This window comes from Leptinotarsa decemlineata, unplaced genomic scaffold (genome assembly GCF_025532065.1).
Source record: "Leptinotarsa decemlineata unplaced genomic scaffold, Ldec_3_MD MMD2_tig00003192_RagTag_RagTag, whole genome shotgun sequence".
NCBI classification, from domain to species: Eukaryota; Metazoa; Arthropoda; class Insecta; order Coleoptera; family Chrysomelidae; genus Leptinotarsa; species Leptinotarsa decemlineata.
Window position 1 is genome coordinate 1,441,016 of NW_027412582.1, and position 24,314 is coordinate 1,465,329.

The 24,314-nt window shown below is 33.7% G+C and overlaps 1 long non-coding RNA gene across 3 annotated transcripts in view; it reads left to right on the forward strand.

The window, feature by feature from the left end:
- Positions 1-24,314, forward strand: part of LOC141483220 (uncharacterized) — a 161,607-nt gene that overhangs the window by 130,265 nt on the left and 7,028 nt on the right. For 2 of the 3 annotated variants that reach the window (XR_012465970.1, XR_012465969.1), the window contains exon 6: positions 887-939. This is a non-coding gene — a long non-coding RNA (uncharacterized lncRNA). Of the gene's footprint in view, positions 1-886; positions 3,616-24,314 lie in introns of those variants that run through there. The other variant, XR_012465968.1, reaches the window with a different exon arrangement.

Consider the following 24,314-nt stretch of genomic DNA (forward strand, 5'->3'; position numbering starts at 1 on the left):
ATAGGAACGGTTCATTGATTAATCATCAATTAAATCCTATAGCCAATTACTCATTTATTGATTATAGAACCAGCCATTACTCGATCTCTAATGAAGATTTGAGCTGTTAATGATCTCGACGAAGTAAATGGGAAGAAGAATAAATTCTGTGGACTGTTGAACAAAAATGTTCTGTATTGGAAGATAATGAAGAATAATGAAGAAGAAAGTGGTATAATTCGGTTCAAAATAACTATCAAGATCAAGTATTAATTCTCCGAATTACATACGTTTTTCAGAGATCGAAAAGAAATTGCATTTCATTAATTTATTCTATCAAATTCCGCTTTTGATTTGTTAATATTCTTACAGTGATAATGTCAATAATACTATTAATGACAGTGAAGATGAATCTGATACTATGTAATCTTTCAAAAGCAGTTGAACTCGTTTCTCACAAAAAAAACATTGGATAATGTAAATTCGGGACGTAACTTCTTATTTATATGAAATATAATGTAATTAATGGTGAAGCTCATTTATTGTATTTATAATCAAAACTGTCAGAAAATAACTCGTGGAACTCCTCAGCGTCCACGATATTAGTTGAACACACCTTTATTTATAATTTATCTGGAATTTTTCCACTTTCGTTCCTTAGTGCGACTCTGTACAAGCAGCCTTGCCTGGGGGATCACGTGCATTGTGCATCATAATGTTTTGGAGCACTCCGATGTTTGGTTGGACAGAGCATTCCAAAATAATTTTAATATATTTATCAAGGGGAAGCCATATCACTGAAAATTACTTGTTCTTGTCTTCTTAACGTTTTGTATTAGTTGTTCATTTTCGACAAAAACGATTAAAAAAAACAAGTATGCAATTTCATTATTATTATTTGTTTCAGGAACTCATCGCAGAGGGAATCTGGTGGGAAACTCAAAAATTGACCATTTAGAGGTGAGTCGTAACTTTTCTTACTTCTCTATTAATATTCTAATAATGAAAGTTTAAAATTGAATGTGACTTTATTATTTTCTCGAAAAATTTCTATCCGTAATTTAAATGAACAACGAAAGCGACATAATAATGATATCTGTTTTGTGGAAATAAATGCTAATTCGTCAAAACTATAATCCTTACAACTGAAACGAATCAAAATGAACATCAGCAGAAGGTAATAGTGAATCGTAGTTAATCTTTACTCTCAGAGATGGCGCTACAAGGTCTACTAATAAATATTATGATTGCTTTTTGAGAAATATCTGATGTTTTCATAATATCAATAGTATCAGCTGTGTATTTCCAACACTGTTCTAATATATTTCACAAACTGATTTACAAGATTGGTTTCAGGAACTTCCGGCCCAACAGAGAAAACACGAATATTTTGGAAAAAATTTATTTATTTTTCAACATAATCTTGCAGCTCTATACACTTATCCCAGCGACGTTCGCTATTTTTGGCTGCAAAACAAACAGCACAGCATCTTCAAACTTGAAAATTCAAAAGTAGGAAGCACTTAATGAAACCGCATATACATATACCGATTGAAATATAATTAATCAATGAAGTTATTTTTTGATTTTCTACAAAGAAACTCATGAAATATCAAAGTAAACAAATTTCAAAGGTTATTTCCACCACTTAATAATAATAATAATAAACGCCTATTATTGTTATTTAAGAACAGTACATAAATGGTTCATTCATAGACTGTTGGCTAAATCTAGCTTAAAGCTATTCCACTTAACCAACAGAGGGACACATCAAAAAAATAAATAAAATTGACTGACATTACTAGAAAAACGTGAAGTAAAAGAAAAAAAACATAAATTGTAAAATATGTGTCCATACATAGCTAACAATACAAATCATGATAAATTGAAATGAAGTATGAGCTATAAATGAATATAAGATTTTTTATGTGCTGAGAAAAATGCATGTCTGTTTCTAACACTAAACCAAGATTTCTGGCTAAATTACAGATTTCCAATGGAGTATTATCAATTTGAAAATTAAAATTACTTTTTAAGAAGTTCATATTATTTATACTACCGAAATATAACACTTTGGGTTTTTCACATTTAAGTTTCAAGTTGTGTTGTTTTGATGATATCTTGATTTTATTCAATTCCTTGTTTCTGCTGACCCGGAATTTTCAGTACGAAAACTAAGATAAAGCTGTGTATCATCAAAAGCTTGAACTTTACAGTTTTCTATTCCATTTTAAATATCTGCAATATATATAATAAAAAGTAATGGACCCAGTATAGACCCTTGCGGGACAGCTGAAAGAATATCAAGTCGTTACAGTTGCTAAAGATGTTTCAGTATTGCTTCCAAGTTTAAAATCACATTGACAATCAGAAAGTAAATTTTTTGAACTTGAGAATAACAAACTTTTTCGAAAATTTCAGATAGAGCTCATCAAGACTGAATTGTTTTTTGAAATTATTACTGCAAATTTTCTCTTTGCTTCGAAACAAAGTTTACAACTGTCCGCCCTCTGTTGGAGACTTACTGCATCTCAGTATTACTATAGAATTTGAGACCTCAAACTTCATTATGTTGTTTGAGTGGAATTTTACATTCGTGCGCCCTCTGTTAAAGATTCATAATATTAGTGACTAGAACTTGAAAAAAAATATTTTTGACAATAAATCGGACTGAAAAGTAAAAAATAAATATAGTTAAAAAAAACTTAAAAACACGCTTTTAAAGAACATCGAACTAAAAATTGAAAATATTTTTTTAAATAAACTTTAAACAATAACGAACGAAAAATACAAGTATTATTGTGAAAAAAGCGTGGGCGCTTTGTGACATACACACATCGGAAAAGTCTAGGGATATTTTTAAAAATGGCAATAATTTTTTTTTAGATCACTTTAGGGCAGTGTTCCTCAAAGTGTGCGCCGCGACGCCCTGGGGCGCCGTGTAACCTTTACTGGGGCGCCGTGGGCCACGGGTGAGTCTCAAGGTACAACGTTTTATGACATAGATAACTGAGAGTAAAGGTAATACGTCGGTACCTATTAATAAAAATCCTCTGATAATATCGGTAATTGCAAAATGCAATTCGTTCAGACAGCCACCTACCTACTTTTATTAATTAAATATCTAGTGAAGTCTTTACGTTCGGGGCGCCGCGATAACCTTCAAAAAACCTAAGGGAGCCGTGAATCCGAAAAGTTTGAGAAACACTGCTTTAGGGAAAAAAAAAGTTGATGGGTGATTATTAAACGAATGTAACTTACAAAAAAAATGTATTAAATGGTCAAAAATACTGAGTGCGCATATAAGCAAAACTAAAAAAAAAGGCTCTTCTTTGACACCCCGAAAAAAAATCATAATACAAAAAAAATTGGAATCAGTACAAAGTATGGCCTCCACGCTGGTTTATTACGGCCCTACATCTATCGTGCATCGACAAAATGAGATTGTCAATGTTTTGTTGAGGTACATTTGCCCATTCAGCGATTAAAAGCTCTCTCAATTGAAACGTTGTGTGAATGTTCCCCACATGCGGAGTAATTCTTCGTTGAAGCATGTCCCACACATGCTCGATGGGATTCAGGTCCGGTGATTGTGCTGGCCATGGCAATACATCAACTCCTTCGTTGGTGAGCCAGTCAGTCACTAGACACGCGACATGTGGACGAGCATAATCGTGCATTAGGTGGAAGATTCCACCAACAGCACCCGCAAACGGACGGACGATAGGTAGAAGAATGGTGTCGAGGTACTGTCGAGCTGTGAGGGAGCGATTTGGAAAAACGAGATCGGTTCTGCCGCCGATCATGATTCCGCCCCATAGCACTACTGTACCACCTCTGTATGTGTGGACTTCCTGGACGTGTCTCAAACGTTCATTATTTCCAGGTCGTCTCCACAGTCTTACTCAACGAGAATCTGGACGAAATCCAAATCTGGATTCGTCTGTAAACAAAACTGTGGCCCAATCATTTGCATCCCAGTTTTGATGTTCTTGACACCACTCTAATCTTCTACCGCGATTGCCTCTCGACAAAGGTGGACATCTAAGTGGCCTTCTGTTGTGGAGATCTGTTTCATGCAGTCGATTTCTGACAGTATCACGACCAATGGGGACCTGGTACGTCTGCTGCAACACGTTAACCAACTCAGGTGCTGTGATTGTCGGTTGTCTTCTTGCGGTTAAGACCAAAAATCGGTCTTGAACTGCAGTTGTAGCGCGTCCTCGCCCTGGATGTTGTTCGGCTGGACTGCCAGTTTCACGGAAACGCCGCCACAATCAACTGATAACACTTTGGGAGACCCCCAAACGAAGAGCTACATCATTTTGTCGCTTGCCACCTTGAAGAAGCCCTACAGCTCTATTTATCTCAGCCAATGGTAAGTGATGGCGTTCCATGTTAAAGCACAATATTTCCAGTTTAATTGCTGAGCAAGAACTGCATAAGGATGTACAAACTCGACACTTCCAGATTATTCATTTAAGACGAAAACCTACAGTTTGTAAAAAACTTGATAAAAGATTAGTTACCTTTTTTGCAGGCTTTGTTCAACCCATAGAAATCTACAGGGTGGTCGAGTGTACCAATTTAATCGAAATTAAACGACCTCATGCATTTATTTTTATGACATTTAGTATGTTATAAAAATATCCCTAGACTTTTCCGATGTGTGTATTTTTGTATATCAGGCGCCCGTCGCCTTTTTTACAATAATAATAGTATTCTTCGTTCGTTATCGTTTTGAGCTTATTAAAAAAAAATATTTTTAACTTTTTAGTTCGATGCTCTTTAGAAGCGCGTTTTTTTAGTTTCTTTAAACTATATTTATTTCTTATGTACATTGGATTCTTTCTGTTTTGAATAGAACCAGATTTCACCTTTTCAATGGTGTATCATAAAAGTTATCATTCTCTTTCAAAAAATTGGAGATGGCTATGACATAGGCTATGACTTTGATGTTATTGTACAAGTCATTGAATTTTTGGCGAAAAATAGCTTCTACGAATGAAGAAAAAAGAGATATGATACAAATGTATTACAAATACGATAGAAACAATGTTAGAACATCGGAAATGTATTTCTTGTATCCCGAAAGACGACAACCACATCGAACTATGTTCTAGTTATACAGTCAAGTTACACCCTGTATACAGTCACTTCCACCAAAGCCGTCCTAATCTCCGTAGGATCAAAAAATCAAGCTCAAAACGTTCATCACAGTGACTTTGAAGGATTCAATTAAAATTTCAATCAGTCTCAATTCTTCCTTTTTTGTGTTGTCAATCGGTAATGAGGAGCAATTTCCCGGTAATACCTTGTTCCATATCCTGCGGGGGTGAAATCCAGAGGGTCGAAACGCAATCAAAATGGTCGTCGCGCTCAGAGGCAGGGGGTATATTGCAATTGTTGGTTGATCTGCATGCGACGCGGGAGGCCAAAGTTGCAGCTAATTGACGGCGTATCCCCGTCCCCTCCGTGCAGCTTAGCAATGACGTCACCTTTCCATCATGGCCCCCACGCGCACAGGATGTGTGAAGAACGTACGCACATCCAAACAGGGCATAAGTAAATAAGTAGGAATGGATCAGGCTTTATTTAGCGTGTTAAGAGCATCGTTTGGTGCAATTATCGTTCCTTCACCAAACACGTTATGAATGTTACGTATTAACAAATAATCATCACAGGGTAATTTTAGGGCGTTGGTTTCTAACTAGCACTATTCAGTTTATTAAATCATTTTGGTTGGTGATGGTAATTTATCACAAAACGATAACCCTGATGAAAAATACCGTCTCCGCTCGATATAGTAAAAAGTCGTTATGTGGAATTTTACTATGTAAAGTTTTCACGGCGGAATTTCCTATGTTGATGATCAAACCAACGGTCATATTCTCCAACTTCTCAGTGAATTCTAAACTCAATCAAGCTCTAATAAAATCGATACTGGGAACAATTGAATCTTCCAACAGTGATCATGATCATAAAAGTGATCATGACACTGGAAGTTTATTCTGTACAGGGTGTAACTGAATAAGTGTAAAACATTTAAGGGGTGATTCCTCATCGAAAAAAAAAATAGGATCTTTCATATAAAGAGATTTCATTGGAGCATCCCTTGTTAATATACAGCCCCTTAAAGGGGGTACATAAAATTTGTATAACAATTTTTTTCACAAGCACTGAAAAAGTTACAATATTGAAATTAACCTGACGTTTTGTACTACCAGAAAGACACTTAGCCAGAAATTTATTTGGTTTACCTCATGGTTGTAACCTTTTGTCTTATTATTTGTTTACCATTTAAAAGTTTATTTCCGATAGCCTGTTTCATTCTAATCAAAAAATGCAGAACTACAGAGATACATCGTCATGTATGCGAACTGGATTTATTGTTATTTTGTAATTAGTACCTGCATTAAACGATTAAAGGGTAATAAAAAAACTAAAATATTAATAGCAAAACACACAACATGTAGGCATCATAGTAAATGTTCAATGTGTCTACCTTCAGACATTACGCATGCGTCTAGACGTCGGCACATTGAGCCACGTATTGGCTCAAATATTCCTGGAGTCTCTCTGATTGCCCTGCACGCATCGATGGTGCGGTTTCTTAAGTTCTCTACATCGCGAACAGAAGTACGATAAACCAAATGCTGTAAATGGCCCCAAATAGAGAAATCGAGAGAATTGAGATCCGGGGATCGAGCGGGCCAGTTCTGTGGTCCTCCTCGACCTATCCACTGATTTGCATATGTTTCAGTTAAATGCTGACATGCTACTTGACTAAAATGGGCGGGAACCCCATCATGCATAAAAAACATATCATTTCTGACACCCAAAAGAACTTCCTCCAGCAGTACTGGATGCACTTCTCTTAGAAATTGAACGTATGCCTCACCATTTAATCGAGGAGGTAGAAAATGAGGCCCAATTAAATCATCCCCAATAACTCCGAGTCACACGTTAAGAGAAAACTGTTCTTGATAGTTAGTTTCGACAATAGCGTGGGGGTTTTCATCAGCCCATATGTGGTAATTATGAAAATTAATAATCTTGTCCCGAAAAAACCTACAGTCGTCTGTGAATTTCATCGTCTTCGAAAAGTCACAATTTCTTCTAATCATTTCCACCATCCAATTGCAAAATTCAAGACGGTTCGGAAAGTCTCGCGGTAACAGTGCCTGTACTCGTTGCAGATGGTAAGGGTATAAGAGTTGTTGCTTTAAAATTCGAAATACCGTCATATGATCAACATTTAGCTGGAAAGCAATCTTTCTAGTACTGATAGTAGGTTGTTCTTCAATCAAATTAAGCACTGCTTCCTCAAGCTGTGGTGTTCGTACTTCTCGATAGCGACCACAATCCTGCGTTCCTTTGTCGAATGAACCATATTCTCGTAATCGTTGATGAAGTCGAGCAAATATTCTATGTGAAGGATGCTGCCGTTGAGGATACATTTCAGCATATCTTCTAGAAGATTCTAACACATTCCCCTGCGACAGACCGTAAACGTAATGCATATCAGCCATTTCCTCATTTGTGTATGCCATTTTGATAACAAGTGAATTATTAAAGTAACAAATTAAGAACAGAACAACACACACTTAGTATTAATTCAATTTCGAAAATTCACAAACTGACAGCGTCATACCTATTTAATTGTCACTATCGCTAATAGCGACCTACTAGATAGATTAGTTTCGTATTTTCGCATTTATGACGATGTATCTCTGTAGTTGTTCGTAAAATAATTTTTTGCTGCGAACTGGTTTATTTTGGGCAAAAACCCAAGAGACATTTTTTGTTCAGAATGAAACAGGCTATTGGAAATACATTTTTGAATGGTGAACAAATAATGAGACAAAAAGTTACATTGGAAATAAGTTTTAGGGGTTGCGTTTTCCACCCCTTACAACTATGGGGTAAACCAAATAAATTACTGACTAAGTGTCTTTTTGGTAGTACAAAACGTCAGGTTAATTTCAACATTGTAACTTTTTCAGTGCTTGTGAAAAAAATTGTTATACAAATTTTATGTACTCCCTTCAACGGGCTGTATTTTAACAAGGGATGCTCCAATGAAGTTTCTTTATATGAAAGATCCTATCTTTTTTTCGATGAGGAATCACCTCCTTAAATGTTTTACACTTATTCAGTTACACCCTGTATCTGTCACTATCTGCACAGATTCGTTTTTTAGCAAATCCTTTTCGAATTCCAATAAATATCCGCCTCGTCTTATGACTAATTTCTGCAGTCATGTAATCCCATATCTTCGTATCATTAATTCTGTGACTTGACGACATTTGCATACATAAAGTTTTACAAGCGAGTAACACGACATCTCTCCCTGTTTGCACCCCGCTTGGGTCTGGACTCAGAGGCGTACACATAGGTTTTACCGGGGTTTTAATTCAAGAATAATTTGATAATGGTGTAATCACTTCAGTAGTTTAGAAATGATGTCACCCTGTGAGGTAGGCTCTATTCTTTAGGCCAGAGTTTCTCAAACTTTTTTGCCTGGGGACCCACCGTCGTGGTGGAATTTTTTTCGCGACCATCGTATTAAATAATATCGAGTATGATTATTATCACTAATAATATTTTTATTATTATTATCGTGAAAATTCTCTATTGAGGAATACACCTCTAAAAGAAAATGGTGGAGATGATAGAATTGAAGATGAAATACAGTACGAATAAAGACTTTTTTGTTCAACTGTCATTGAAAGTGACATTTTTAATGGTTGCAAAGAGTATTAAAAGATGATGTTTATAAAGTACGCAATTAGCAATTTCGTATTTTGTAATAGTTGGGAAAACGTTTCGGAGAAACAAATTATAAACTGTATTTCTCCCAGAAATGTTTTCAATGTGTTTATAAAACAGCTATAAATGGGAAATTGGCATCTTTTTATGAAACATTATAGTCTTTATCAATATTTTGAAAGGCCTTTTACAAACACAACAAAACAGTTTTATAAACATTTTGGCAGTTACTATAAAATTTGTTCAATACTCTCAAAAAGTGGTTTTGTAAAAACTGTATAAAATATAATGCAGCCGAAAACGATAAAATGAAAAAGTATAAAAATGTTTTCTTAAGCAAGAAGTAATTTCGTATTGGATACTAGGAAAATGTAATAGATATGTCACCAACTGAAAACTAACAAATAGAAAGGTTGAAGCCATTTTAATATTTCACTTCTGTACTGTTAAAGACATTGTTTGTATTTCCAAGATTGATATTTTTACTGCAAATGAAATTTTATTGACAAATATAAAAAGCACCAAGAAACTTGAAATTGGAAATATTGATATGAATAATTATAAAAAAGTAAAACAATCATGTGGAATATTTCAAAATATGTTCGAATCGCTGGCCGTTCACTTCCAAGCACTTTAAAATGCCGGTGTTGACTGCTTTCGTGGTGGCAGATCTGATTTCATTGGGATCCAAATCTTCAAATGTTTGGGCAATCCTTTCTAACAATTCATCTCTCGAACGCACGGGTATTTTGTAAACTTTTTCTTTAAACATTCCCCACAAATAAAAATCTAATGGATTAAGATCGGGTGATCTCGCTGGCCAATTCCATGGTCCCAAGCGCCTCATCCACCGATCGTCAAATAGTCTATCCAGTTCTGCGCTCACTTCTCTTGTACAATGTGCAGGAGCTCCGTCTAGTTAGTACCAACAGTTTCGATAATCTTCGAGTGGCAGATTATCCACGAAACTGTCTACAGTATTCTCCAAAATATTCAGGTAGCTTCTGGATGTTAATGACTCCTCGTATATCCCGTACCTCAATTTGTTGTCCATCAACATGCAGAAGACATTAAAACTAAATTTTTCTTGAAATCCGGCTTCTTTTGTGACGTGAGGATTTTCACTGGACCAATAATGACGATTTTTTCTATTGAAAATCCCTTCTCTCGAAAATTTCGATTCATCAGTCCAAATAATTTTATTTAAAAAAAGTGGATCTTCTTGAATGCGTGTCAACAACATTTCACAAAATTCTACTCTCTGTTGAGGATCTTGAGGCTTCATTGCTTGAATTTTGGTGAATTTATAATCATGCATTTTATGTCTTCGCAAGATTCTTTGAACCGATGAATATTTTATACCCAAATCTTCTTCAGCACTTCTTATCGATGACTCGGGAAATGCGTGAAAATATGCTAAGACATTAATCTGGTTGTCTTCGATAGTTACGGGTCGAGGCAAGTTTCTTGGTGCTTTTAAAGTTGATCCAAATGCATTGAAATTGTTCTGAATTCGTATAAATTTCTTGAGGTTCATTGGCGGTAGATTCGGATACATTTCATTGAACTTTCTACATGTTCTGCTGATAATTTTGTCACACTGTCCAAAAATAATAAACAAATTCATAAGAACTTCGTTTGAATAGTTTTGTTCCATCGTTTTGAAGGTATTTGCAACTTCTGAAGTGACGAAAATGTCGATATTATTAGGAGAATGTCACAACGCTACTGTCAAATAGTAATCATGGCCTGCTTACCAAATACCGAATGGAAATACCATTCTGAAGGGACATTTTCACAAATAAATGTTCATAAGTCCGAAACTTGACTAGTTAGGTGTAGGTATGATATACATAGAAAGAAAGCAAATTTCAGCAGCTTTCCGAATTTTCAATAATATACAGGGTGTGCCATTTAAAATAATCAAATTTCAGCAACTTTTTCAAGCAAACGAAAAAACTGTATTTTTTTACCACCCTGTATTGAAGTAACGGAGATTAGGCTGACATGTGGGAAGTGTCCAAGTATCACCTAACTCCAAACCAAATTTCGATATCATAGTACTTCCTAACTAAAAGATATCGGCATTTTTAGAAGTCATGATTTTCGAAGAAAAAAATTGACATTAATTTTCATTTCGAAAACGATAACAGATAGGTATAGGGAAATATCAAGAAAAGTTGTCGGGCAATTGTTGGAGATTCCAAAAATAATATTATATACAGAGTGTTCCATTTGAAAAATCAAAGTTGCTACTGCTTTCTAATAGAATCGGCAACACCGCATTGTCGAAAATATTTTAGTTGGCTAGAGAATGTCCGAATATGCCCTCCATTAAATTTTCAAAGTGATCCGTTGTCTGGTTCACCAGAAACGTCTAATGTGCCATCCACCGTGAATCAGCCTGTATATACGCGAAGGCAATTTAATTTTAGAACAGTTATATTAGTGTTTTGGAATTGTGGTGAATATATCATACTATAAAATTGTTGGGAAATTATCATTAGAGTAACAATATGGTTATGAAAGTAAAGTATTGTTTGAAAATAATTTCATTAAAGTTACAAGAAACAGTTATAAAATAAACTTGAAATAGTTTTATAAATGTCATAAAAATCTTGCAAAAAAGTGCTATAAAACTGCTACAAAACAATTCACTTATAGAGAAATAAGTTCTATAACTTAGTTGTAAAAACGTTTCTGTGATAATTTCGTGACTATTTTATAACGGTTTTTTAATTCCATTTCATAAACGTTTGTTTCTATGACAAATTTATAAAACACTTTTATTGCCTACAACTGTATTGGGTTCACCGATCATCTAATATAATCAATTAGCATTTTGGAAGTAATTATACCATACCAATGAAATAAAACTGTTGCAGAACCATGAAATCATAAAACAACTTTGCTGGTTGGGGGGCGTGTTGAAAATATTTTCAACAGTGTTATAAATATTTGTAACACGATTTTTTTTTGAACAAATAGCAATAAACAAGACATAATTATTCAATTTTTATTCTGAAAAATAGATACAGATACAATTAAATTTTGTTACAAATGTATTGTATACATTAATTACATTATTATTATTATACATGAACATAAATATGAACAGTATAATTAGAACAACTGCTGATAATGATACCTTGCGATGTTGAAGAGCCTCGTAATATATTTGAACTGGCTGAGTTGACAATTTCATGGGCATTACCATTTAATTCTTGAAGTGAAGATGACGATGCTGAAACGCTGGGGCTAGATGTTGGGATTATTTTTTCAGCAATAGCCTTTTTATAAGAAATATATTGATCAATGTAACCCTCAGCTACTGTTGTGGACTTCCATCATCCGTGCTTCTTAATATCCGTTATTATTGCTCCTGATTCTGCTAGCAAAAACGCAGAAGATCTTCTGAAACAGTGACCTGTGTATTCCTTCGGTTACGGGAGGTTCAGAAAATCAGCAATGGTAGAGGACATTTTCCTCGTTTAATCTGTTGAAAAATCTGTTTCTTCGTTAACTAGCTGTCGCACCCCTACGAACGAAAATCCTCAGAAGTCGAAACATGTGCGAGCTAAGGAACAACGAGGTATTACCTGTTAACGTGTGATTCCTAACATGTGTTTATACTAACTGGGTCGACACTGCATTTATAATTTGAGTATTTTCGGAAAAAACGTAGATGATTGGCAAATGAAGGGCGTAATGCAATGTATTTATTAAAATAGTCAATGTTTTTCCAACAATTCAAAAATAACGATCTATTTTCGTGTTTGTATTTGGAATTTGAACAATCAATGATTCAGAAAGGCTAAGAAGACGGTTACGCTGAAATTCCCTTTGAACTTAGGTCACTTTCCACTGAAAGCCTATTTCTATATTCATTTTTAAAATATACCAACCACAAATATGTGGTTGAAAATAGCCTTTATCCAAAATGAGAGAAACAATTCAAAAATATTAAGTGTTTTAATCTGTTTAATACAGTTGTAGGCAATGAAAGTGTTTTATAAGTTTGTCATAGAAACGTTTGTAAAATAAAATTATGAATACCTTATAAAATAGTCACGAAATTATCACAGAAACGTTTTTACAACTAACTCATGAAACATATTTTCCTATAAAAGTAAATTGCTTTGTAGAAGTTTTACAGCACTTTTCTGTGAGGTTTGTATACTCTTTATAAAACTTTTTCAAGATTATTTTATAACTGCTTCCTGTAGCTTTAATAAAATCATTTTATTGGAATGCTTTCGAACACAATTTTGTTTTCATTACCATATTGTCACTTTAATGATAATATTCCAACTATTTCATAGTATGGTATATTTAATACAATTCCAAAACAATAAAATAACTGTTATAAAATCAAATTGCTTTCGCTAATATATATTTGCAGTCGACAAGAATAAAATGCATCACTTAAGAAGAACCAGCTGACATTGATTTTAGAGGTCGTGTAATGAAGTATAATTCGTCAAGTTTAATTTGATAAGCATCCCAATAATTATATACCTAATAACGTCGTGTAATATTGGTCATTGGGAAAAATTTAAAAAACTGGTTCGTTCAAGACGAATACCCACGTAACCTAGTGATTCAATTTTGTTAATGCTAAAAACAGGATTATTAATGATTAAACTCCGTCGATTTAAGTGGAGCACCATGTTTATATACACTCAAATCACTAGCTCAAAACTACTTCGAAATTCAGCCTTTATAATCGATGGAAGAAGCTTCTTAGCCAAAACATCGCGACAGATAATATTTATCCAAACAATACGTGGGAAATCGAGTCTTCATTTTTAAAGAAATCTATAGTTTTAAAAGTAGTCCGACTCTGCCGCAATACCATCAGTCCCAGAATTAAGTGTTTCTTAACAGTTTTGTAGGGGTAACATAGTAGCTAAAATACGTTGAAATGCTTGCTACTGATACCGATTTATTTTATAGAACGACGCCATTTTTAAATGATAAAATTCGTAATACTGACATTAGATGAGTGGAAAATATAAAATACTGCACATATAGTAATATTTGCAGAAGAAAAGTACATAGAAATTATAAGATTTTATTATTTAGAACAAACTGAATCAATTTGCAACTAGAAAATGAATACGTCGACAGAGTGAACTTTTGTATAATCAATATGTTTTTCAAAAAATTTCAATAAAAGGGTGGCGCACTTGAATTTTACTAATAATAGGCTATATATTTGTCAATAAAATTTCATTCTTTGAAGCACAAACAATGTCTTTACCGGTTTTATACGTACATACGTACAAAAGTGAAATTATTAAAATGGCCCCAACCTTTCTATTTGTTAGTTTTCATTTGGTGACATATGTATTATATTTTCCTAATGACCAAAACAAAATTACTTCTCGCGCCTGCATTATATTTTATAGCGCTTAGTTGAAATTACTAAAAAAGCTTTTATACAATTGTATTTCAATTATTTTTTTATATATATTTTTAGGTGTTAGAAAAATTTTATAGGAATTGCCGAAATGTTTATAAAACTGTTTTGTAGTGTTTGCAAAAAGCGTTACAAAATATTATTGAAGACTATAATGTTTTATAAAACGGTGCCAATTTCCTATTTATAGCTGTTTTATAAACACATTGAAAACATTTCTGGGAGAAATACAGTTTTATAATTTGTTTCTCTGAAACGCTTTCACAACCATTATAAAATATAAAATTGCTAGTTGGGTTTGGGAACCACTGCTTTAGGCAGTCATCGGAGAATGGATAACTGAGATATGTGGGATTTTTTCAATGAATTTAGTGCCTCTATCAAGTACAAATATATACAATTGAAATAATAATCCCATGGCAAAGTTTTAATTTTGAGATTTCATGCATGAAATAGAAATAATTCCATAGCAACTGGATATATTTATCTCCAATAGACGTCAAGTTTCAAAAACTGCCTACATTCTGGTTTGTTTTCAGCTAAAACCTGTACAATTCGACGTTTCACAATTGTGAAGATTATTTAAAATACCAGCAAAAATCCATACTAACTATTTAGTAACAACGATGTCTTTTTTCACACCTGTCAGTAGAATAAACAATCGATATTTTGCGTCGTATCCACTTTATGATTCTCCCGAGTTTATGATTATTTTGAGTTTTGTATAAATTACGTAGGAGATCAAGCTTGTTGACATTCAAATACTCATTTGAAATTATGTATTTCTCTCCATTTTTATACTTACATTATAAATATTCCACAATCTTATGATATATGTCATATGCTTCATTCCTCGGCGTAAATAACTATGACTTTTGATTGAAAATGTCTTTCATGCTATTTCTGTTTCCATGTGATGATTTTGTACACCATATCTAGACAGTTGATTGATGTGAAATTGTGACATTCAAACGGTATTGAAAAATATCATGTCAATGTCAATTATATTTTCCGTAAAGAAATCTAAAGTGACCAAAATTTAACTAGAAACTCTTGAAGTGAGTAACTAAAAAAGCTTTTTTGCGCAACTTGGTTGAACTTTTTCAATGTACTAACAACAAACGTTTCACAGCTCAATTGGAAATATACGTAAAAGGCATGAGAAGTACAAAAAAATATTGTTTTTGTTTATAAAACATTACAATATAAAATGTTATTCGTCACTAATGAAGTTTTCTGTCACCAACACTGAGAAATAAAAATAATTATACAGTGTAATATTTTTTTCAATTATAACAACGGTTACAATACAAATAATGAAACAATATATCAAATAAAAAAAATTTTAGGTGTTCATCAATGATAAATATTCACCTTTATTATGGGTCAGTTTCTCAGTATTTATCCCACGATATTCACAACTTTTTTCGATAAATTCACCAGTTATTGCTTTAAGAGTTTTTGTTGTAAAAATTTTCAATTTTCCCGTCGTCTATCGATCTGTCTGTTGTCTTTGCATTTATTTCTTTACTACTCCATGAGAGAAGGGCTTTAAATTTTCGTCAGTGATTGGTTTCATTGGTCTTCAGGTCTCCACTGGTTCTAAGCAGAGTCGTTGAGTAGGAAAGCAATTGAAAGTCAGTTTGACAGGAAACAAAAATAATCATATATATTGTGTTGCCTTCAAAAAAAATCTCTAAAACAAAATCATGATAATCATATGCGTTTTTAACACCCTTTTATTAGCTTCACCTGTATTTACGTATGTATGTTTGTAGCTCCAGAATTATCGACATTATTGCTTGATCTATTCGCGGGCAGATGGCGCTTTACGTAACCTCCTTGAGATAGTTCAAAAAGTATAGTTTAAAAGGACTAAGAAACAAGCTTTTATAGCGTACGAAACTAAAAAATGAATAAAGTTTTAATACACTAAAAAAACACGCTTTCAAAAAACATCGAACTAAAAAGGTATTTTTTTTAATATGCTTACAACAATAACGATCGAAAAATTTTAGTATTATTGTGAAAAAAGCTAAAAATACTAGTATTTTCCGTTCGTTATTGTTTTAAAAAGTTCTAAAATGGGAACCTTCATTGAATGTAAGTTGGAGTCTGAAAAAATTGTACTGAACAAAGTTTGCGTATAACTCATACTCACTAGGATTATTTTGTGGAATATAAGCTGATGTTAGTTTACTTCTTAAATCCATCTTATCTTAATACACCACCAAAAACCAACTTACGATCTAAAGAATGAAGGCAAAAAACATTTGAATTACTTTAGTTTAGGAATATTGATAGCATCAGTCATACCAACTATGCCATTATCCTTGAAAACGTAAAATACAGAGATATACAGGGTCTTTCACGACGAGCGTTCGTTAGGAATATATGGAGAACGATTCAAAATAAAAATTTGAAATTTTGTGGTAGTGGTTTTTAAAAAATGGCCTTCTCAACTAAAATATTTTCAACTTTCAGTCTCTTTTCGTTATACCGGAAGTTGAGGGCAACTTCCTTATTTCAAATGGAACACCCTGTATTTTATTACATTTTTGAATTTCTCAGCACATTTTAGGCCCACTTTGTATAACAATGCCTATCCAAATGTGTCAGTTTTCGGGATATTAATTTTTTTCTGAAAAATTTGACAATTATAGCACCACTCCGAAAAAATCAACTCTTAGACAGTTGAAAATGTGAAATTCCACAGAATCACACCTTAAGTATCAAGTCATCAACAGGTCCATCGAATTTTCGAAACTAATTTACAGGGTGGTCGAAATTTCCGCCTAAAACATAACATCCAGAAAACTGATGAAACACGATTCTTTCAAATGGAAACCAAGTACTATTCTATTATTTTTGGATACTACGAAAAAAAGATATCAAATTCATGAAAAATGTTCTATAACTAAAATACACCCCTGACAAGAAAATGTGAATAATTCGAAGCAATACCAAACCAAGAAAGCTTTGAAAACAATTGAACTAATATTAACTCTGTCGTTGGTAAAAGGTAACTCAACATGAAAATGGATGGTTTGAAATAAAATACTATCAGAGAGATGAATTATCTCTTTGTTTATTGATATCGGTAACTTTATTTTGTTTATCAAGGTTAGATTTTACTTTAATTTTAGAATTCAACTTAATTTCTTTAAACTCAAATAATATTGTGGTTCATTTCAACAGATGTTCAAAGACATTGCCGTTTTATTCTAAACAAGCATATATTCTTTTTCGCATACCACTATTTGTAGCTTTCTGTATGGAGTCAGGAATCAAATTATTGAAAGCTCTCAGAACCCTTCGTTTCATGTTTTCTTTATCACACCCAGGGTCCACATAAACATTTTCTTTAATATATCTCCAGATGAAAAAGTCCAGTGGCGTCAGGTCTGGAGAGCGAGGAGGAAATTTAAATGGTCCGTTGTAGCAAAGTCACTGATCTTCCAACATGCCATTCAACAACCCAGCAACGGTATCGGTACTATGTACAGGGGCTTCGTCCAACTGATACCATAACTTGAAACGGTATTCACCAACCATATTCCTAATTATATGCGAATATGTATCGCTATTCAAATTCTCTTCATAAAGATATAACCATAAAATTCGGTCTTCCTTTATAGCGCTAAAAACATTAAAACTCCATGAATCCTGGAAGTTGCGCTGGCGAAAGAGCTTTGGATTTTCTGCTACCCAAAAATGACTATTATGGCGGTTGTAAATACCATTCTTGGCAAATTTGGCTTTATCTGTCCATATCATGTTCTTCATGAACTCAGGGTCTTCCTGTATCTTGATAAGAAACCATTTGCAGAATTCCACTCGTTCAGGTAAGTCGTGAGGTTTCACATTTGGAACCTGGTGATATTTAAAGGGACGCCACTTTATTAAAATCCGGTTTATTGACGAACATGAAAATATAAGTGACTTTTGTGAATTATTTCCGAAAATTCGATGGACCTGTTTATGACTTGATGCTTGAGGTGTGATTCTGTGAAATTTCACACTTTCAACTGTTACTGTCCATGAGTTATGAATTTTTCGGAGTGGTGCTGTAACTGTCAAATTTTTCAGAAAAAAATTAATATCTCGAAAACTAACAAATTTGGATATAGAAATTGTTATACAAAGTGGGCCTAAAATGTGCTAAGAAATTCAAAAATGCAATAAAATACAGGGTGTTCCATTTGAAATAAGGAAGTTGCCCTCAACTTCCGTTATAACGGATAAAGACCGGAAGTTGAAAATAGTTTAGTTGAGAAGACCATTTTGTAAAACCCATTACCACAAAATTTCAAGTTTTTATTTTAAATCGTTCACCTTATATTCCTAACGATCGCTCTTCGTGAAAGACCCTGTATAACCAAAAAGCAGCTCCGTACATTTTTCAACATTTTTATTGGAAAAATCTTGTGTCAAAGAAGGAGGAATCAGGTGTAAAGGTGACTTAGTGAATAAATGCTTGTGTTTTTAAATAGTTTATTTGGTGAAAAAGAAGGCTGAAAAGTTATCCTTTTCTGACCTTTGAAAGGCCGTAACTTTTTGAATGAGGGAGAGCGCCGCTTCTTTCATATTAACTACAGTTACACTTAAACTTCACGTAGTCCATTAGTTGCACATTATTCACACCCCGAGGAAGTTTAAAGTTTATAATTATGTCTATTAGATCATTCTTTTTGAGCTTATTTAGCTCTGCTGTTAACAACACGACTTCACTATCCGCCATATTGCCTCGAAATATGTTGATGATGAAATAGGTTGATCGATGTAACCCTCAGCTACTGTTGTTGACTTCCATCCTCCGTGCTTCTCAATATCCGTTATATTTGCTCTTGATTCTGCTAGCATAGAAGCAGAAGACCTTCTGAAACAGTGACCTGTATACTCTTTTGGTTCCGGGAGGTTCATAAACTCAGCAATGTTAGAGGGCATTTTACCAAACGTGTTTATACGAACTGGGTTGGCACTGCATTTATAATTTGAGTATTTCGGAAAAAAACGTTGATGATTGATAATAGAAGGGCGTTATGCAACGCATTTTTTCAAGAGTTTAATCTTCCTCTTGAAGATTATCACTTGGTGATCGAAACATGTGCCGAGGTGTTAAAAATAACGATTTGGTGTTGGAAAAAAACTCCAGTTATATTAATTACTACACCAAAGGTTCCAAACAGTGCATCATAATCAACATTTTTTCAATAAAAATGTTGAAAAATGTACGGAGCTGCTGTTTGGTTATATATCTCTGTATTTTACGTTTTTTAGGTTAATTGCATAGTTGGTACGACTGATGCTGCCATATTGTTGCTGCAGACACTCTTACTTGAACTAATAAAGAATTAAAGTTTCACTTACTTTCACTAAATTATCAATTTCGTTCAAATTCATTTTGTGTTTTTCGAATCACTCACGTCAAACTGAAAATCCAAATCTGCGAATTTGAAATAGTTGAAATACCAACCGCTTTTTTCTGAATTGTCACTAGTAACTAACCCAGAAACGGGAAGAATGTCACCAGAAGAAGCATTCGTTTTTAAATTAAGTTTTTTATAAGGAAAATGTTGATTTTTGAATTGAAAAGGGTCAATTAAAGAGGATTAAGGTGTAAAGGTGACCTAGTGAATAAATGCTTGAGTTTTCAAACAGTTTATCTTGTGAAAAGAAGGCTGAAAAGTTGCCCTTTTGTGAACTTTGATGGGCCGCAACTTTGTAAATGAGGGAGAGCGCAGCTTTTTTTTTTCGGATTCGTAATCTACGCATCAAAATACGTAAGTACAGTCAAAAATTTTTTCAAAATCGCCGGGTGCCCTCAAAACGAATATTTACCCCTAGAATTTCTCCCTACAGATTCGTATCATCCTAAATGCAAATTTCGTGTCGAGGTAACTAAATACATTTTTGGTCTCCTTTTCATTCCATTCCAGGCTATCATCATATCTCGTCAATAGCATTGTATCCCTGCATAATTTGCGTTTTTACTGCCAAAACGAACCCGTTTCCAAAAAGAGTAGGGAGACAAACCCACCCATGCCTACCCCTTTCTATGCCGCCACTGGTTGGACCGAGGCTTGCATACATTACCGCACCCCCTTCCCGTCTACCATAATCCCAGTTAAATTGTGTTTCAAACCTCACGGAGATATATTGTTTATTTGAAACGTTGCTGTCTGTGTTATCTATAGCATATTTATCGTTTTCTTGCCGCACATGGTTTCCCATAGATATGTGCCATATGTTTGTTTATTTTAACCAGTTTCTGTGCGTTGAAGGTCTTCTCGAAACATGCAGTGTGTCTTGGAAACGAATAGTTGAAGTGTTTTAGAAAAGTTTTGTGGATGGTGCGTGTGTGGTAAGAAGATATTTTATTCGTAGAAGTATTCCAAGAATTTCTTTGCTGCCGTATGTGAGTAGTTTTTTATTGGCAAGCTAGTTGCATTTCAATTTATACGCGATTCAATTTTGAATCACGTCATCAAGTGTTAGCACTTTGAAAATGTTTCAGATGAAAGATAATAATGATCAATAAGTAGATTTTCTTCAATAATCTCGAATATGAGAAAAGGATAAACTGAAAATTGGTGTCACGAAGTTACTGGGTCATATGATATTGAAAAAATCAATGACTTGTCATCAGTAGGGTAAATTTTCGTTATATGGACACCCGGCGATTTTGAAAAATTTTTTGACTGTACTTACGTATTTTGATGCGTAGATTACGAATCCGAAAGAAAAAAGCGGCGCTCTCCCTTATTTAAAAAGTTACGGCCCTTCAAAGTTCAGAAAAGGGCAACTTTTCAGCCTTCTTTTTCACTAAATAAACTATTTAAAAACACAAGCATTTATTCACTAGGTCACCTTTACACCTTATTCCTCCTTCTTTAACACTTTTCACTTCAATAATCAACATTTTTCTTATAAAAAACTTAATTTAAAAACGAATGTTTCTCCTGGTGACATTATTCTATTTTAAGGTTAGTTACTAATGACATTTCAGAAAAAAGCGGTTGGTATTTGCCGTCGCCTACTATTTCAAATTCGTAATACACCACCAAAAACCAATTTACGATCTAAAGAATGAAGGTAAAAAACATTTGAATTACTTCAGGAATATGGACTGCATCAGTCGTACCAACCATATCATTAACCTTAAAAACGTAAAATACAGTGATATGTAACCAAAAAGCAGCTCCGTACATTTTTTAACATTTTTATAAGAAAAATGTTAATTATTGAAGTGAAAAGTGTTAAAGAAGGACGAATAAGGTGTAAAGGTGACCTAGTGAATAAATGCTTGTGTTTTCAAATAGTTTATTTAGTGAAAAAGAAGGCTGAAAAGTTGCCCTTTTCTGAACTTTGAAGGGCCGTAACTTTTTAAATAAAGGAGAGCGCCGCTTTTTTCTTTCGGATTCGTAATCTACGCATCAAAATACGTAAGTACAGTCAAAAATTTTTTCAAAATCGCCGGGTGTCCACATAACGAAAATTTACCATGATTTTTTATGTTTGTCTACTCTAAAATTGGTAATTTTCATTTCACTGGGCATTATATCTATTTATAGCTATCGATAATCTTAAGGATTTTGAAACTAGCAAAATATATGTTTCTACCAACTTCAGTAAGTGATAACTATTAGGAAACTATAGAATACACTCCTTATTATAATTTTTCATATGTTTTGCTGCTCTAAAACTGCTCTATTTCAATTGGCATTATATCTACAGGGTGTCTCAAATTCCATCCTCACCATTGGGATATCGGAAACTATGAGAGATTCAAAGATGGCTAAATTGGGACAAAGTTGCGCATTTACCTAACCAACAATGTGCCATTGAAATTCCGAGTATATCCGGAGATATCCGGAAAAAACAGAAATTTCGGAAAATGGTTTTTATTATACTCTGGCTTCATTTTTCGAGGGATTCGAAAATAAATTGCACTTCCACATATCCACTTTTTCCTGCTACATAATGACGTTTTCAGATTTGCTATCCGACGTTTCGTCTTCCTGCCACCATCATCTACTTTATTTTTAATTATGGGCGTTACATTGGTTTCTTTCTGTTTTGAATAGAACTAGATTTAACCTTTCCAATGATATATTGTTATTGATATTGTTATTGGGTCTCACTGCAAGGTCTCCAGACTTAAGTGTTATGGATACATTTTGAGCATATGTTGTGATTTACTTTTGTCTTTACATTTATTGTTAATTATTGTTATTTGTTCAAAGTTTTATTTTCATTGAAAAAGACACAATGTCTAATTTACCTCATACACACGTCATTTATCAAATTTTGATTGTTGATTCTGTCTCCGTATTTTTTCATTGGCTTTTCAAATGAACCAAACTCGATGAGATTTTGATCCAAAAACTTGAACATAGTTCGATGTGGTTGTCGTCTATCAGGATACAAAATTGAATACATTTCCGATGTCCTAACACTGTTTCTATCCTATTTGTAATAAATTTGTATCATATCTCTTTTTTCTATATTCGTGAAAGCCATTTTCCGCCAACAATTCAATGACTTGTACAATAACAAAATGTCATTGAGTGTTACAAATTGAAAGTAAAATTTAGAAACATCAAAGTCAAAGCCTATTATGTATGATAAGAACGAATTTTTTTCAATATCTCCAACTTTTCGACAAAGAATGATAACTTATGATACATCATTGAAAATGTAAAATTTGGTTCTATTCAAAACAGAAAGAAATCCAATGAAGCGCCCATATGAAAAAATAAAGTTGATGATGGTGGCAGGAAGACGAAACGTCGGATGTAACTCATTTTCGAATCCTTCGAAAAATCAAGCCAGAAAAAGCCATTTTCCGAAATTTCTTTTTTTTTTCCGGATATCTCCGGATATACTCGAAATTCCAGAACTTTCTCATCGGCATATTGTTAGTCAGGTAAATGCGCAACTTTGTCCCAATTTAACTATCTTCGTATCTCTTATAGTTTCCGAGATCCCAATGGTGAGGATCGGATTTGAAACACCCTGTATTGATAGCTATCAATAATCTTTAGGATTCTCAACTGGTAAAATATAAAATATGTTTCTACCAACTTCGGTATCAAAAAAGTATAGAATAGACTCCAAAGTACAATTTTTCATATCTAAATTCTTAGAAACAAGAATGTAATCACATGCCCACAACACAAAACTTCAGTTTTCCAGAGGAGCTTTTTCTATTCGATTTTTCATCTTTACAATTATATTTCCAATTCGCTAAAACAACACAGTAATATTGATAAATTCAAAAAGGAACTTAAGTTTTCTGCGTGTTAACACACTTTGAAGCTTTTTTTTTCGTATATTCCTTTTTTTTCCAGCTTGTGTTTGACAATGTATTCATTTCTTCTTATCTTCCGTATTGCTTTTCTCCTCTTTTCATTGTTGTTGATGGTTATTCAAGTGATCCAACAAATGCAAAAGACTGTGATGCAGATTTATGTTTTTACGATTAGTTAGGCTCGTTTTTTAGGTTATAATTCATTATACTGTTCAAAATAGCAAGAGTTGAGTTGTAGAGCACTCTCCGGTAAACTCCTCCTTGGGATTTCTGAATAGTATAAGACGAATTGGAAAAAAGGACATCTTTATTAATATTCTCTTTACTACGGACTCTTAGCACAGGGGTTGGTGCAGCAATGTCCAATAAAGTGAAATTTGCTCACAACGGCTTGAGTTAGCATGTTCGGCGTGACATCCATAATATGGACGCAATTCACGAAACACTATTCTCACACAACACGAATTTTGATAATAAAATTCAATGATTTGCAAGCGTTGTTCGTTTGTTAGTCTATCCATGGTGAAATTGCGAACCTTACTGAGCATTTTCGGCATTGCCTCATGTCAGGAATCTTTTTACAACACTGGAGAAATATACACTGAAAAATCAGCAGTTACATTCCGAACTGCATTTCCGTATTATAATTTTGAAATGGAAAATACTACAGAGCGAGTCAAAATCGAGTTCAATTTTTTTAACCGTTCTAACACAAATCTGTATAGTTAACAGTTGGGCTGGGACGTTCTTTTTCATCGACGCTAAGTTCATTTCCAGCGGACATTCTTTTGAGGTCTGAGAACAGGAAAAAGTAGCTGGGGGACAGAT